Source organism: Hirundo rustica, chromosome 3, assembly GCF_015227805.2.
Source record: "Hirundo rustica isolate bHirRus1 chromosome 3, bHirRus1.pri.v3, whole genome shotgun sequence".
Classification (NCBI taxonomy): Eukaryota; Metazoa; Chordata; class Aves; order Passeriformes; family Hirundinidae; genus Hirundo; species Hirundo rustica.
The window spans coordinates 64822054-64840528 of NC_053452.1; positions in this window are offsets into that span (position 1 = coordinate 64822054).

Sequence of the window (18475 nt, forward strand, 5' to 3'; positions counted from 1 at the left end):
ATGTTCTGAAATTCTTGGATGTACTGCTGATCACTAAGATACATGTTGAAAAGTTTATTGGTATTAAAATTCATTCTCTCTGGAATTTCTTTTTTAATAAGAGAAAAAGATTTCAGGAAAGAATGTTCATGGGGAGAGAGAAAATATCAAACAATAACTCTGAAAAATGGTTTGATATCAGATGTAAATTAAAGACCCTACCTTATTGTTTCACAATGTGACCAGATTTCTTTTGTAATTAGAGACACTCTTAAAAATTAGTAAGTAAATAGAATAGATAGAAACAACCTAATTTTATCTTTTTATCACAGAGGAGGAAATTTGGGCCTATGTTAATTGTTCCTTGGCCAATCCAAGTAACAGAAGAAACATTTCAAATATTACATTATTTTGAAGTTTGGCACTTTTTTGTACATAGATAATTTTCAATTGCTGGGCAATAAACTGTATAACAAAAATGTTGGCAGCATCAAAGTTTTTGTGATTTAAACCTCTGAAGTTTAAAAATTAAGTGTGAAATTCCTTGAAGATGCTTTAACTTGCATAGCTAAATAGGAGAACAATGCGCAAAGGGAGTAAAGTAAAAAAAAGATGCCTGTTTCCACATGAAATTAATGGGGAATAGCAGGCTACTCATTAATTGCTAATCTCATGATCACTTAGCGACTACTCCATACCTGAGCATGGGAATGAGCTAACAGATAATAAGTTGCTCTATACTGAGCAGGCTTCTCAGGAGATGCACAAATGTACTCGTATTCCACACCAAAGGCTCTGGAATCACCCCTAAAAATGCCTAAGGAAGACAGATCCTTCAAATACTACACAGACAGGAAGGGGGTTGAAAGACATATGGCAATTATCTGCCGTAGAAAATGGCCCAGATAATCACTTCTGAATAGAAAATACCAGAAGCTGAGCTGCTCTGCTGATTCCTGCTGAGAAAGGTGTGTTGGTCTATTGTGACACAAACCCAGACCAAGACATGTCATAAAAGATAGCTGTGATTCTTCTCAGCCTCACCAGTCAAAAACTTGGATTTACAAGTGGAAAAATATAATTTTAGGGAACAGAATCTCCAGTTCTTGGATTATATGACAGATGGCTTATTCATGCCTTGCTTTCCTGATATACATCTCCCCTGGAAAAATTCCAACCAGGAGTTCAGAGAAGCCTCTACTGGGGTTTCCAATACCTCCGAGGGTCCAGCCCTGTTCAGAGAAATGGCTTAAATCATGTAGTGAGACAACTTCTCTGGGCATGCTTTGTAAAATAAATGGTTTTAATAAATGATGAAAATAATAAACATGGACAGATAAGAAAAGCAGGTTGAACACAGTGCAGAGAGCATCCTGACACTGTTAAAGCAGTCCCAAAAAGCCCTTTTTGTTCTTTTTGTGTAGTCCCTTTAGTACTTAATAATCTAGGTGGGTTCCACTGGCAAATTACCAATAAGGAAAGGTACAGACTTTGAAGGACAGTGACAAGCTCCAACAGGTGCTTTTCTCTTGGCATTCAGCCAATTGCAAAGAGAAAGAGACAGAACTTTCTAGTTTGGTTTCCTTATATGTCTAAGGTAAGCTGAAACCCTTTTCCTTATACAGAAATGCCTACTCGGGGATGGGGGGTGCATTACAACAAGCCTCAGCCTTTGATCTTTAGGTCGGTGGAAGAAAAATAAGGGAAGAAACTCTAGAGCATATGTTTTTACATCTCTGAAAGAAGCTGTCCTATGTCTGACCACAGATGAAAGTTGTAGTAACTTACAACCAGTAGCTAGAAACCCTTTACTCTCACCTCTTAGAGGTGCCAATTACTACAGACCCTTAGCAGCATGTCTGGTGCTGATAGTACATGCATCCATGTCATACAGATAAAATAGTCCAGGAACTGCACTTTAGCTCTTCTGAGAGCAGGAAGGTTTGTCCCTTAGCTTTGTCCTTGTGTGTGGAAATTGCATCAGTAAACATGCATCTGCATGTTTGATGCTCTGAAGAACAGAGTGTACAGCTTCCCGCTCCGCTCGGTTGCTAAAATCACCACCAATTGTATGGGCAACACAGGCTCCTTGAACTCGGGTCTTGGCAAACAATGCAGTTCTTTGGTTCATTTTTAACTGGATAATTGATGCAGAACATCTCCTATTATAAATTCAGTCAAGTTTCACTCCACGGAACAGAAACAATTTTTCAGGATGGATAGGCCATTTCTTACAGACAATGAGTACACTGAGAGCAAATTAAGCATATCTAATAGGAGAAGCGAATCTCTCACAGTTTCAGAAGACTTTGGTCTCACTAAATAAGCAAACCCTCCCATGCCAGAACTAGCAGTATCACAACAAAAGGCTTCTTATGCTTTGTACAAGCCAAATGCCATCAGTCCCAATATAATTACTACACCTGCTTTTATCTAGAGTAGATGAATAAAAATTCTTTATATTAATTCCTTTTTCAGTGCTTGTAGCTGTACTTGGTGCTTATACACTAATTAGTCCTTCAGTAAACAGTCTTTTATAGCTATGCAATTCTTTTAGATGCACAGTGTAATTTGTCTGTAGAGTATGGGCAGCAGCAGTGACTTGATCCATTGGAGAGAAATAGATATTTGCTGAACAATTCCTCTTGAAGGCTTTGTTGGGCAGAACAGGCTCAGACTCAGAGCAAAGTCAAGTAATAATGCCCTCTTCTCAACTATTTTGGAGAAGGGTCTGTTACAAATAAATTTCTGTATGCACTGTGACAAACAAAATGTCTCATCAAGTTCTGAATCCTTTAGGCTGATTTGTGTGCAAGTATAGGACAGAAGGTTGCCTTACCAGGCTTTAGAGTGTTTATACTAAGCAAAAATAATTATTGGCTAAACAATAGGATGGCAAAGAATCACAAGGTGGTAAGAGACAATGCATATACATGCCTAATGCTTAATGACCTAAAAGCATTAATATTAATTAAGCATTAATAGCTTAATGACCTAAAAGAACCATATTCATCAGAATTCTAGTTCCCTAACTTGTAAGAAAAAATTACAATCCTCTTCATACATTGCTATGTGTGAAGAGGAGTCATAACACCAGCTTCACATAAAAGGGCATTTAGGCTTTAATTCGTCATTAAAGCAGATAAATTTTCATGCCTCACTAAGCAATGCTTAAAAAAATTATGCTTTTAAACTCTTAGGTACACTCAGCTATTCAGTGACACTCCATTCTTGCATAATTTTGACACGGATCTTTACTACAATTGTTTTGATTTTTTGCTAGAAAAAAGCTAAAGAAAAAAAAAAGGCAAAACAAAACAACAACAACAACAAAACAGTGATCAAATTCAAACTGAAGAGCCAGAGACAGGAGATGTAATAATTTGGGTTCTCAAAACCGTTTTAATCCAATTTAATCTACTCTGGTACCCTGTTCTGGGAGAATCATGTCCAGTGTGACTGAAGATAGGCATGACAGAGAAAGTCTGATTTCTTATCGGTTCTCATCCAATATTTTTAAGAGAGCATATCATCAAATGTCTTGAAAACAAGAACCATGCCTTGCTTGGTTACATGCAATCTTTCTTCAATGAGGCAAGGGATTTATGATATAAATGTTCCATGATTGTGGAATTAAAGCTTTCATTGTAAAATAAAGATGATGATTTAAGATAGTATGGGCAACCCACAAACTTGCTTTTTCCAACTTGATGTTTTTCCCAGTATTGTGCAAAATATGCCTAATAATTAAAACAATACTAAAAACAAGACAATCCTCCCCCCTCCTACCCCCCCCCTCCCCCCCCCCCCCCCCCCCATCCAAAAAAGTGTCCAGTCCCAAGGCAGTACAGTTGCAGTGGGTCTCATTGTAAAGTAAGACTTTGCCTAGAGCTAACTTAGGACAATTACTGTCTTAGAGATAACTCTTGGCAAACATTGACTATACAAAGCACATATTGTAAACATAAGTTGTGGACTGTACTTAAGCACAGATATAAGTTTTTTAATGTCCTCTTCCTTTTTCATCACACTTGAGATATAAAGGCAGATGTCAGGAGCTCCATGCAGTTAGTTAGTTTGCCTTTTTTGATGCCCCAAGTTATCTTGCATGGCATTTAGAGGCTGGTCCAGGTCTCCCACACATCCTGGTTCTTTGTCACCCCCCTGTAGATGTCATGGATAACCTATGGCACTAGACATATCTGTTGGCAGAACTTTGTCATGCTCTCTGGGTGTGGATATACACAGTAACTTGTTTTCATTTCTATGCAATATTCACTGAAGTTTCCATAGCAAATCATTATTATTCAATCTGTGACTTCCTGTATCTTTTTATAGAATGGCAAAAGTCACAAAGCAGTGAGAAAGAATGTTCATACTGGTGAAGACATTGGTATTTGAGCTGAGAGAGGCATCCAAAGAATTTATCTACTATTAATTGTCTGTGTGACAAAGGCCAAACTGCTTTTCAACTGTAAGCTTCATTTCCCCTTTCATATAATGAGAATGATAAACAGCTCCTTTTCCTCCAGAAATGCTTTGAATGTAACCCATTAAGACATATAGAAACCTCATAGAAAGTAGTCCGTATATAGTAAAATGTGAAAATATAGCAAATCAAAAGGTTGACACATTTTTTCTTTAAAAGCATTGGCAGTTTTTACTCCAAGTAGCTGCAATAGGTGGAGGAGAAAGGGGTACCAGCATCCTAACTGAGGGTTTGACAAGTTTTACTTTCCTTCGTTTTGAAAAAAATGCAAGGGATGGAAATTGGTTGAGCAAAAATTTTTTGCCAGAAGCCAGCAGTAAATGAAGGTCTGGCTACACACAGCTGTAAAGATTTTTTTTTTTTTTTCTGTTCTATAAAACAGTGAGTTTGGACTCTAGGCTGCTATTCTGATTGTCCTTATGAGGGTGAGTTGAGCCAACAGCTTCTTGTTTTAAAATATTTTTTCCATAACTAGCGAAAATCTGCATAGTTTCTCTAGAACTGCTGCTGCAGACTGATATTAGTGGTCTTGCTTTGAAGTTAGAAAACATGGAAAACTTCTGTCAGATCCAGCTTGATGATGTGTTTGTGCTTTTTGCACTGCTGTTCTGCTTAAGATGTTACTCTTTGGACTGGCCACAACTGAAAGTGCTGCTAAAGTTGTGGATTCAGGTCTCCACAGAGAATCACCTGTAAAACAGGGTGAATTATGTCTTTCAAAGATCAGATCTACTTGAAGTAATTTTGTTTGGGAAGCAGTGTAGCATGGAGGCCTCAGTGGTTCTGAAATCTTCCATGAGGATATATTCAGAAAGTCAGGATTAGGACCAGCTCTGATTGATTTGAGCGGCAGAGATCAGTAATAGGAAATAAGAATTTATTTCCTTCCTGCTTGTCCAAGAGAAGCTGTTTTTCAGGATAATTTTTTCCAGAAATTGGTGATGTTTAGCATAGTAAAGAAAATATAGATGTTAGACCACAGAACAGATGCCGAAGAACAGAGAATGTAGAATTTGTCCATGATTACAATTCTCCATTCTCTCAGTACCAGGTAGGAGTTCTTTAGTCCACAAGGTTGGTGAATTAAACCAGAGCTGCAATTTCATGAGGCCAGATCAATTGTTTCAGCATCCTATACTTTCTAATCCCTTCTGCTTCTTTTCTTACTCCCTGCTTTGAGCTCTCTGTGCTTATTATGCATCAGCACTATCTCTCCACCAAACAGCCTATGATGAAAGGCTTGGGGAAGATACATATTCCATACATACCATGTATCCTTTTTCCTGTAAATGGGGGTTGGCCCCGTCACAACATTGAGCCTACAGGCTCTGGTAAATGGGAATCACTTCTATATTGTAATTTAGCTCTATGTTGCAGCTGCTATATTGTGTTTGTATTGTGATTTCAGTACTTTGTGGTATCGCTATGCTGAATAAAAATCCCATGCAATGTCAAGCACATGCAAATAAATAAATTTGTATTAAACATTAAACTCTCTTCATGTGGAATATGTAAGAGAGCTTAGTCAGATTGTATTGAACCCTGATGTACACACATGATATCCCACCACAAGCAGATTTAGCTAACTAACATTGCAAAACAAAAAAAATCCAAACCAACAAAATTTTTTATAAAAGAGCTGAATGTCAACTCAGTGATGTTGAGTTTTCTTGGAGTTTTATGAGAGTCATGAGGCAATGGACAAGGTGGGAGAAGGACAAAGGCAAAGAGATGGAGGACTAAGTGGGAAGAGAATAAGAGAAGTCCCTGTGGCTTTAGTGATCAATTAATACTGATTTAGTTTCTAGAGAAATCATAGCCTAAGGTGTTTTTGTTTTTTTTGTTTTTTTTTTTTCTAAGACTGTGCACCCGGGTGTTTACTGTCAATATATGGTAAGTTGTGATAACTGGACCCCGAAATCTTGAGCCCTGAAATAAGATCTGCAGCAAGTAAAAGAAGGAAAATATGTCAGAAAGAACCGGACAAGATTTTGCAGGCCACCTCCAGTCCTTTCACAGCTGAACCTTGTGAAAATAGAACATTCATGGGGGCAGTTACACTCATATCTCTCCTTGACAAGCAGATGATATTTACTCCAGACGTTAAAATATGGACATTCTAAGTACAACCACGTGAGAAATCACAGTGATGCTCCCAGATCTCTCCTGAGAATGGTCATTCTGGCAGAGTTGGGCCCCTAGGCTCTCATTTGTAAGTGCAAGTTCAGTACTTCTATTGTTCATGATCAAGTCCAGACAATGCTTAAAGAATGAGAAATAAAACAAAATAAATTGATGAAGGGAACATTCACTCTAGCACATTTTACATTCAAATGTATTCAGTAATAAGCAGCCAGCATCTTGATCGTGTTTTTATTTATAACATTTCCTGCTCAACACAAGTCTGGCTCTGGTCTATATTACAGAACAATCCTGGCAGTCTTTGCTGCAAAGGCACAGTTCTTAACAGCACTGAGGCCTATGGACCCACTGAAAAAAATATGCAAGCACATATTAGCTACTGGACAAGTACTGTTGTGCTTGACATATGTAAAATTTCTTCCTAAATATCTTGAGAAGAGCAGATGTGAGGCATACTTAGTAGTAATGTGGTTGTCACCCTTGATGCAAATTCTTTGCAATTTGTTTTGTTTTTCCTTTTCCTCTTTCTAGATCTGTGCTGCTAAATGCAAAAGGCTTAGTGTGTGCATGACATTTGACACCAAACATTAAACAATCATAAGACACTAGCGTATTACATTGTTGCTGCTGGTGCTGCTGCATTACCTTCTTAATTTCATTATGATTCTTCTTTATCTTTTATATGTAAATCCCTAAATCAGTTTGAGAGTTCCATTTTCTTTTCCCTTCTCCCAAAAAAGTGACTCATACTTCATTTAATTGTACAAGTTAGTCTATGTTTAACTCTTACATAATTACTTGCCCCAAACAAGAAGTAGACAGGAATAATTCTTCCTCAGGCCGAGACAGATGAACTTATAGGATCCTAGTTCCTGTTCTTACTTTTCAGGAGTGAGGAATAGATGCCAAAATGTCTTAAAAACACATAAAAAAATTTCTAGATTGAATGGTAGCCATACCTAGATTACGGCCCTATACTAAGTGAATGCTCTAACTACAAGCTAGAAACAGGTACCTTTGTTGTGTGCTGCATGAAAATCATTTTTCTCCTTGCATTTTTCTTTTAATTGTGGAAAAACATGGAATGCATAAAAAAATAATTCCTTAAATCACTCAGTGCAACATTTCAGGTCATAACTAATTCATAATCAGTAGCATACTACCTAGGAAACATACAAGGTACATAGAACATTATTGAAAATGGGAAAGGAGGAAAGGAAAGGAAAGGAAAGGAAAGGAAAGGAAAGGAAAGGAAAGGAAAGGAAAGGAAAGGAAAGGAAAGGAAAGGAAAGGAAAGGAAAGGAAAGGAAAGGAAAGGAAAGGACAAGGAAAGGAAAGGAAAGGAAAGGAAAGGAAAGGAAAGGAAAGGACAGGAAAGGAAAGGAAAGGAAAGGAAAGGAAAGGAAAGGAAAGGAAAGGAAAGGAAAGGAAAGGAAAGGAGAAGAAGGTACTAAATATCCTTCAGTATATTTTCATTATACAATGGATGTTTTGTCACAACACTCAATAATATATATTTCTTACCATCTTAGTTGATATTGTTTCCCTGAATTCTTTGTAAAAGCTGATTAAAAACAGAGTCTAGAAGATAATTTATTTAAGCATTTCTGGATTAAATGTCAGAAAATTAAATATTTGCTTTACAACTGTTTAGCTTTTTATCTATGATATAAAATAATTTTTTCTTTTAAAAATTCTGATTGCTAATTTAAATTCTAAATACCGCTGTCTACTTCTCTTACTGACAATATCTCATTATGGATAAAATTGACATAAACACAGAGGAAGATTTTTACTAATTACAGTGGTATGAGAAAGATGGAAAAATATTTTGTGACCTTTAATAGACAATAGATTACTATACAAGTGAATAAGGATCTATTAAAATCCCCTGCTTGTTTCCTGGATATGAATGAAGCTCAAATTAGCCTCCAGATGTAAGGTTTGTAATTTGTTCTATTTCCTCAGGAGAACAAATACAAATCTTGGCGCAGATAAACCATAACTCCAGTTTCTGATTCAACAATGTATAAAAGCATATGCTTAATTTCAATCTTCTATATAATCCCATAGATCCTATAGTTCATGGACTAAATGTGAAACACAGCTTTGTGGGTCAAGTGTATTCCAAACTGAATAATCAAATTCATCATCTACTTTTCTTCACAGATGAACTATTTGAAATGTATAATGTAATAGATTCATATAGAGAAGCTGAAAATCTGCCACAAGATGCCCAATGAAATTATAGTAACAGATAAAATCATATCTGTGAATGAAAAGAGTTGAGGAATTCACACGAAACAAAGAATTATGTAAGCAGTGGTTCACCTGGTCTGTGTGCCTGGTGTCATAGGACTACAGCTTTCTTTAAGACAGTAACATTTCCAAATAGAGCTGCTTTGGCAACAGTCTGGAGTGAAGTCCTCTGAGAGGAGACACAGTGCAGCTTGAGAATCTTGATTCCCTGTCTGCTTTGGAGGCCTCCTTACATTCCTTCTTTTCTACTGAGAAGAAAATCTGAAAGTTGCTGAGGCAGCTTATTGCAGACCCTCTGTCTGAGAGGGAGGGAGTGTGTGCTGGATTGCCAGAACATTGGACTCAAGAAAATCACTTCAACAGTCTCATCAGATTTACTTTGTCCTCCCCAAATTAATAATCTATCCACTCAAAAATCTCTTGCTTGAAAGTGAGAGAGCTTAATAATTTTTAGTTGAAATAGTTGTAGAAAAATACTTTGCCCATCCCCCACTTCCAGTGAACTTAGTGGAATACTACTTCCAAAAAATCATGGTACCTTGGTTGCATCAGTGCATAACAGAAACTCCTTTCAAGGAAAATTTGATTCTGTAAAATAGGGCAATTTAAAATCCCAAATGTGTAAATAAAACATTTTTTTGAGAGTATAAGTGTAATTAATTGAATGCCTCCTCTGTTTTCTGCTCAAATCTTAGCAATTCTGCAGTTCAGGAATCTCTTGCATTTCTGATACCAGAAATGGATAACATTTGAAATACAGAGAGAGGAGGGTGCTTTTATGTGACTTTCAGATCAGTGCTGTGAATCCAATGGATTCATATCCAAATTTTCAAGTGTGCATCTGAACAAATGTGTTAGGACAGAGATCTACTACTTTTCAAGTCCAAGTTTCTCTTTTCCTTCATCTGTTTATGAACTAATGAGAAAACATCTGTTTTAAATTAGTGACTGGACCATTGTTCTGAAGCCAGACCATATAATTCCCTTTCTTATTGTTTTCTTTTTTTCCCCCCCTCTATTCTCTAAAATTTGTCTTCCAGTTTATAGCAGCAAGATTTTCTGTGAGCAGCAAAGTTAATGAAGTTCAGGTTCCTATGAACTGTCTTTTGTCCTGTGGACACTTTAGTGGTCAGAGACAGCATGTGAAACTATTCATATGTGGTCTGGCTCCTGGCAAATGTGTACAGTCTCTGACCATCAAACTGTGTCTGAATAAAACTAATTCTGACTCGGTAGAGACAAGGAAATTCGCATCTTGCTTCCTAACATCACATTTAGTTTGCAGAATTTTTGAGTCATGCATGCCTCCTTTAAATAAATTTATCAAAATGTTTAAAACACATTTAAAAAGAGGGTTTGCAGGCAGATATCAGATAAGCTATTATGATCACATCCTTGGAAACTAATCCCCCTGCCTTCTTCCTCCCCAACACCCACCATCAAAAGAAACCCCAAACCCCCAAAAACCTAAACCACAAAATTTCTACTAGTTTCAGAAGATTACTCAGGTACATTCCTCTTAGAGGGTTACTGAGAGCAGACAAACCAATTTAAAAGGCAGTTCCTGGAAATAATTTCCTTTCTTCCTTCCTTCCTTCCTTCCTTCCTTCCTTCCTTCCTTCCTTCCTTCCTTCCTTCCTTCCTTCCTTCCTTCCTTCCTTCCTTCCTTCCTTCCTTCCTTCCTTCCTTCCTTCCTTCCTTCCTTCCTTCCTTCCTTCCTTCCTTCCTCCAAAGGTTATAAACCAAGTAATAAAGGAGGATGAAGAAATCTTTATTTTTTCTCCTGTCCTTGTCAAATTAAAATCTTGAAGGAATTTGGTACAGACTGTAGCAGTTTTGTTAATCTGCAAATCAGTCTAAACCTGATGTATTTCTGCAGTTGAACTAGGCTGTTGGAGACTAGTTATGAAGACTGATATGAAGATGGGGCAAACATTTGGTGGCTCATTTGTTAAAGAAAATATCCCTTCACCTACTTTAGGCCTGTACTTCAGAGTGGACTCTGTTAGGTCTACAGGCGATCTTTAAACAGAAATACTTTGGAAGTATGCTTCAGTATGCTGTGGCAGCTAAAAAGCTTCCCCATCAAGTCCAGTTGTGGAGATTTCACCTCTAGAATCTTCTTCCAGCAAAGGGTTGATTTGTTTAAGGCTCAAGACTTCCCAAGAAAAACCAACCCTTTTTTTGCAAACTGCTGTCCATATTTAAAGCCACCCCAGAAAGAACAACTCCCATTTCTTATTTTCTGATTTAATTCAACTTTGAGTACTGGAAGAATTGTTATTAATAAAGCTAGAAACCAAATTTAGTTTCATGTACAATTTCACTTCTAACCTTCATGGTTTCCAGTGACTCTTTTCACTGCAGTGAAGTCTATCTCTAAGGTTCCTAATCAAACTCTGAACTTGGCTGGTCTCACTTTACTCAAGAGCAGAGTGTCAGTCAGAGTTGCTGGGCCAACTGAGTAAGGTGGTCAAGCACTTTCTTAGCAGAGACAGTACAACACTGACAGCTATTTTGCTTTCATTACCTGAACAGTACCTGAATTGTACTTATCCATTGCACTGCCAACTATGGCTTAAATGTTAATAACATTTCCAAATTGTTAATTCTGGTTCAGGACAGTTTACACATATTCAATATCATAAACTAAAGGTACCGAAAGCACACTAAGCAGTCACAGATACATTTTTTTTTGAGGCTTTTTCCTTCCTTCTTGTTCTGTTTTGTTTTTTACCCAGGGCAAAAGAATGATTTCAATGACTATAGCAAGGAAAATGGGCTTCAGCAGAACAAAGGTATGCATCAGCTGAAAATACTGGCTTCTGGAAATGAGATATTTTATAAGGTTAAGTCAAAGTTTCCATCAATGCAACCATATTTTTGTCAGTAAATCACAAATATTTTCCTATTGATGCTACTCTGCAATTTCTTCGGAATTTATTCAGCAAATAATAATAGAAAGTCAGAAGAAAATGACTGAGCCTAACTTAATTTCAGCCCATTTCTGTTTTTCCACATTTCTGAACTGTTTTCAGTTTAAGCTTATTATTTGAGACATAATTTGAGCAGAACTTCTGACAAACAGCAGCACTGGCCCATAGGCTTCCTATACCTTTGCTGTAAAACCTTCAGGTTTATACTAAAGCTATGACATCTCTATGTAGGGTATAAACATACCCTGATTATATAATTTTCACTTGTGAATCAGCATGAGGGAAGAATTTGCAGTTCAGTGAAAAAAAGCAATTCTGCCTGAGATGGAGTGGGTTCCAGCTCACATGGCCTTACCACTGACATTTTTCAGGGTGTAACCCAATCTCCAGCATGTCCTCTCTATCCCTGTATGCCTTGATACACAGATTGTGACTCTGGTAATGCTGTGAGTATTTTTGAACATAGCATTGAAGGGTTCTGACTAAAATCCTGTTGTAACACTTGATATTCATGCAAGAGTAATAGCTTTTTTTTGAGAAATGGCTGTTGTATGCAATATTGGGGTGCACATGTGGAAACAAGGCAAAGTAAAGACCGTCTAAATAACAGAGCTGTTTATAAGATAGGAGCAGTGGGAAAAGAGAAATAAAATGGCAACTTTTCATGAACCATAGCTGAACACTCAGAGGACAAAATAGAATTATTGTTTGCAGATGTGATTGTGGCAATAAAGGGACATAATAAACTGACAAACAAACCAACCGCACATTGAAAAGTGCTACAGAATTCCTCAGTTATCATCCCAAACTCTGCAGTGTACAATTGTCATATCGCAGAATCACAGAATAGTTTGGGTTGGAAGAGATCTTACAGATCATCTTGTTCCAACCCCTCTGCCATGGACGCCTTACACTAGGTCAAATTGCTCAGAACCTCATCCAACCCAGCCTTCCACGCTCCCAGGCATGGGGCATCCACAGCTTCTCTGGAAATTTACCCTATATTGATAGGGTAGTTACAATGACTCTGGTAGTAAAACCTTTTGAACAACTATGTTTTGAGAATGTCATTGCAGGAACTTTTAGACTGATTTCACAGAGAATGAATAAGAGTGAAGTGGAATGGGTAGTCTAGGAAAATAGATCAGTGTAATTAAAAAAAAAATTAAAAAATTGGAAGACAATAATGGAGAAAAAAATGACATTCAAATAAACTGTGTTATGTGGAGAAAGTTAAATCATTACAATGGATCAACAAGGAAAGCGAAGGCACCCTATGCTATCATACTTTGGTTAACCTAATCTAAGCCTGCATGGGAGCTCTTAGATTGTAGCTGTTTAGGCGTGGCAGTATCAGCTCTAGAACATGGTAGCAGCCAGCCTATTGAGCTCTCTAGGAAAATCTAGGCCAGTGACATAGGTAGTTTCAGATCCTAGCTCCATGGTGTATTGTCTTCTCTCTCTGTTCTTACCTGGCCAAGGTTTGGATTGCTACGGCGGGCATCTGCCCCTGTCATGCGTCATTTTGCTGGGCATGCATAGTTTCAGCTTCTTCTCACCCATGCATAACTAAAGCTAAGCACATAAACAAGTACTTTAGGTTTTCTCTTTAGTAAGTGGAGAGGATGTGTCCTCCAGGGAGTGATTTATTTAATCCCAGAACAATTGTGCTGCTGGGGAAAAGATCCAGACACCTAAATATAGGAGCTCAATATCCTTTGAGGTGCCTTAGACTATCCAAAACTTCATCATGGGGCTGGCAGGCATGACACAGGACTTATGAGAAACCTTGGCTTTCTGGGCATTCAGTAGCTGGAAGCTGGGTTCCTATGGTGTCTGAAACAGCACTAGATGCCTATGTTTAGGCAACGGAAGCAGACCTGGAGTGTAACTTTTCTTCAGCCAGGAACCGAGAAGTTCTGTGCCAACAGTACAGCACAGTCTTAGAAGCTGTTTTCTGTTTATTTTCTGTGGAGCAAGAGAAAAGAGTTTTTTCTGGTGCTAGTTTTCTGGTATATTTGTGGGGAACTTAAAAAAAAAAAAAAAAAATTAAAAAAAAAATTCAAGACAGAACCCTGTCCTGAACTACACTTTGTCTTGCTGTGTTTGGGGTGAGGAAGAGACTACAGAAATAGAACAGTTATAGGGGAAAAAAAAGTTGTTGTAAAGTAGATTAAATTAGATGGCAGAAGAGGGAGAAGAAAAGAGAGCGTTTAACAGAGTGAGAAGAAATTCTTGCCCAAAAGAAAGAACTTAGGTGCTGCAGTAGAGAGAGGTGCCCATAAAGACTTTGTTACTGTTGAAACGCTGGAAAACTCAGAGTCTTGGACAGGAAAGATTTGCAATCAGGCCAGAGAAAGTTCAGAAACCTTGAGGTGGTAAAATGGCCTATAAACTGAACTGGCAGGCTAGTAACCCAAATGGAAACATGAAATCAAGAAGCAGAATTAAATTAATTAGAAGGATTAAAGACTCTTGGAGGAATGCCCGTCTTGGTCAGATCAGATTTTGACAAGGTGCTTGAATTCTACAGCATTATATTTAAGGTAGAATAGGGACAATGACAATGCAAATGGCTATAATATGCTCTTGTGGTGGCCATAAATGCTCCAGTGATTTCATCCTTGATCATGAAATGCAAAGAAGCCTCTGGATTTCCAAACTGAGCATTACTGTTACATCAACAGGTAAGATAGCTGGCATGGTATGAGCATGCTGCAGTAGAGTATGAAGGCTAATGCCACTGCATCTTGAAATGTCCACTGGCATTTTTGAATTCTCCATTAAGTAATTCTACTTTACTCACATCACCTAGGTACTATGATATGATTATTATTCTTATTATTAACAGTTTGTCCCAAATTCTCAGATGCAGATTTGGGCCACAACTGGGTCTGGCTGAAACAACCACATTTTGATTGATATGCAATGGCAATCCAAGCATGTGGGAAGGAAGGTTCCCTTTACATGATCCTTGGCAAGGAGTCAGAAAGTGGATGGCAGGTAACACTGCAGTACAGGCACAGCTTAACTAAATGGGAGCTCAGGTCTGGAGTTGAAACCATAGCGAGGGCTGTTAATTAAACATGATTTCATAAAATATTTCAATAATCCTAAAAGTACTCTGACCACCTAGAAGGTCATAGGTTTTTGGGCAGAGATTAAGGCCTTAATTAGCTACATTTACAGAATATTCACTGTGAGAATAAAACCATATGAAAGAGGATAAAGTTCCTCCTAGAACAAAAGGGCAGAGAATATCTGCAGGTTTTTAGGGGAATTGAGAATATATTTCCCATCTCCTGGAGGGTTAACCAAGGACAACTTTTTGTTACAAATAATTTAGAATAGAAAAGTCTGTAACTATAAATGTTTATACTACTAATTATTTGAAAACTAAATAGCAAGTGAGAATAAGAACAAAAATCTCTTTACTAGAACAAACTTCCGGCTTCATTCTTAAGTTAGTATAGTTTAAAAAATATATAGTGTCAATATGGAAAGGCTTAAGTTTCCCAAAACCTGAAAAACATAGAGCAGAGCAGAATTTCTGATGAACCTCAGTAGAGTGCAGCTTCAGAACTTCATCTGCTGGGGAAAACTGGGTGTACTTAACAGAGATAGTGTTGAAAGAGAATATTCTCTGGCAAATAGTAGTTGGTAACTCTCCAGCAGGGCATAAGTGACAGTCCACAGCTGCAAGGGACTCAACAGTCCTTAAGCCTCCTACATCAGAATGCAGACAAGTATATCCAGGGTCTCTACTTTTTAGTGGACATCTGGGATATGAAAAATCAGTAAGGCTTTTCTCTGAGCCACTAAAGGATCACTTAAATTCACTAGTGAAACTAAGAGCAGAATTTAGTGCTACATTTTAATTACATATTTTACTACCAAATGTGACCTGTACAGCAATTATATATGTGACCACATTTCACTGAAAACATTCACTAAATTTACTATTGCAAATTGTTTGAGGCCTCAGTAGCAAACTGAAGAGAAAATCCTAAGATAAAAATCCAAAATATCTGTGCAGTGGGACAAGTTGGCCAGAGCTTATTTCTTTGTATGCCTTCTGTTTATGACAACTTAATTGAAGATGACTAAAGAAACAGTTTTTATTATAATATCTGATAGAATTGTTAGCTTTGTAAATGGACAAATGTCAAAGATGAATCAGAAAGAGAAAGTGCTTATTGATAACTCTCCTGCATACTTTGCAAGCAAATACCTTTTTAAAAGCTTGGTTTTAATTCATTCAGGGACTTTTTGAGTCTTAGCAAGTCCCCTCTCTGACCAGAGAAAAAAACAGGGAAGAGCCATCCAGACCCTAAAGCAGATGAAAATTATGCTCTTTGGGCCCACAGGGGCTGTTGAGAATGACATTTAATTAGTCTGATTATCAAGTTTGTTACTTTATTTTGCTCCTGCTCCAGTGTTGCCTTATAGTCATAGTACCTTAAGCATCATGCAGTCATATGGTGTGGTTATACTGATACCCTAAGGATTTATAAAGAAATTTATGTGCCTACCGCTTGTGGAAGTTATCACCAAAGGAAACCTATGTCATCTAACCTAAAGACATGAGTTACACATACCCCAAGGAACACAGAGCCCTAATGGCTTTTTGCATCTCTCCCACCACCAGGAGCAGGGTTTCAGAGCGAGGAGAGGACTGTGACAAAACAGTCGTCTAGTGGGTGGGAAGATGTGCCAGCAGAGAGATGTCACTGTATGCAGACACAAGCTGCCCACCAATTTTTTTTGCTTTAATATATATGATCTTTTCTCAGTCCTTTGGATACTCCTCCTGTTACAGGAAAATCTTATTCCTTCTTCATAAAGGAAAAGGATTTGGTATTTGGTACTTGGTATTCTGTCAAGTGTTATACATGAAGTGTAATGGTGGAGCCAGAAAATGAAGGCACAACTTGTGAATTACCATGTGACTTGCCCATAGAGAACACTATAGATTTTTTTTTTTTTTTAATGAAGGTGGAGAGAAAATTAATGAATTAAGCAAACTTTATATATCACCAGGGTACCTTCACTCCAATATTAAGAATTTTAAAAGTGTGCCTTAAAATAATAAAAGAATTTAGGCAAAACCATACTTTGACTTATAAAACCAATTCCATATACATGCAGTGTATAGATGTATATGTGTGTGTGTGGTAGAACATATTATTTTAACTGGCAGGAAGCTCATAAAAAGAAAAGCTTTTGGGGTTGGCTCAAACTTAGAGTGCACTTTAACATGCTGGTTGTACTTTATGAAGAAATCTCAAATGTATCCCATGTGTTGCAAATGTTCAAGAATGGGCTCAAGAGGAGCTTTTGTCTGCCTGAGACATACAACTATTCAAAAAATATCTTCCTTCATCGGCACCAATATTTATTTTTGTGTGCAAGTTTTGCAGTTTGAATGTTGGATTTGAGTTTCCACAGAGCCGTCAAAAAAGTGAAAAAACCAAAACCTTTAATAAAGCTAACAACAGAATCTGGTTTCAGGAATATTTCCCATGACTCAAACTTTTTTTTGTCAGAATCATTTTTCTTAGAACAGTTGACATATCATTATTGTTTTCCTTGTTTTAGAATATTGGTTTCCCAAAACTGTCCAATACATCCTTGAACTAAAAAAGAAACACTTCTTCAGACGTCTGGCTTCTTTTTTAGTAACTATAATGTTCTTTTACCCTTTCCACTGCACTGTTGTGTTAAGTGACTTCAGGCTTCTGGGATGTGCATAGAAATGTACATAAAAAACCTGCCATAAATTTGTGATTGCTCTCCAGTTGTGTGGGATCAATATGACTAGGTGCAACTTAAGTGGTGAACTCCCTTATTATCCTCAGTGGTCCAATTCCATGCTTCTACTCTGTTTTTGAAATTGATTTCTTTTGCTGGGTTTTTCTTTTGTCATCTTGTCTTCAGTTTCTGATCTGCCTTCTCTGTCATATTAAGTGACATTTTTTTATTGATGACTACAGTGTCATATCCCATCATGAGTTAGTCTTTTCCTAAGTGACTTTAGAAAATGCTTTCATGACCTGACATACGGCCCCTGGATATCAGTGAGACTTCAAGTGCTACAGTTTTGCTCAGAACTCGAAAATGGACTGAGGAGTTCAGATACTGCTTTTCTGTTTAAGTGCTGCCTTCTCAAATGGAAATTAAAAACAAAAAACCAAAAACACTAAAACAAAACCAAACAGCCAAACAAAAACAAAAGTCCTACCCTTACAAGTAGCTGCTTCTCCTGAGCAAAAAGCATATGAAATAAAACCCCAAACAGTGAACAAGTCAACAAACCATGAAAAATTTAATCCTCCTACTTAATTTTTTTCTAAATTTGGTAAGTAAAGAAGTCACAGTGAGGGCTCACTGCACACTTTTTAATGTTTTAGCAACAGATGGTTGATATTTTGTTGACAAGAAGCCCAATTGTCCGCATTTTAACTTTTCAATAGCTCCACAGAAGTACATAATCATTGTCTTTAAATGAATTAGGACTGAAAAACAACATGTATCCTTGAAAAAACAGATCAAAATCCATGCTTTTGGTGGAAGTAAGGGACATGAACTGCATTTTAAAAAGTTTTTAACCAAATTTTCAAATATTTCTTCAGAACATCTGTGAAGCAGCGCAGTCATATGAGAAATTCAG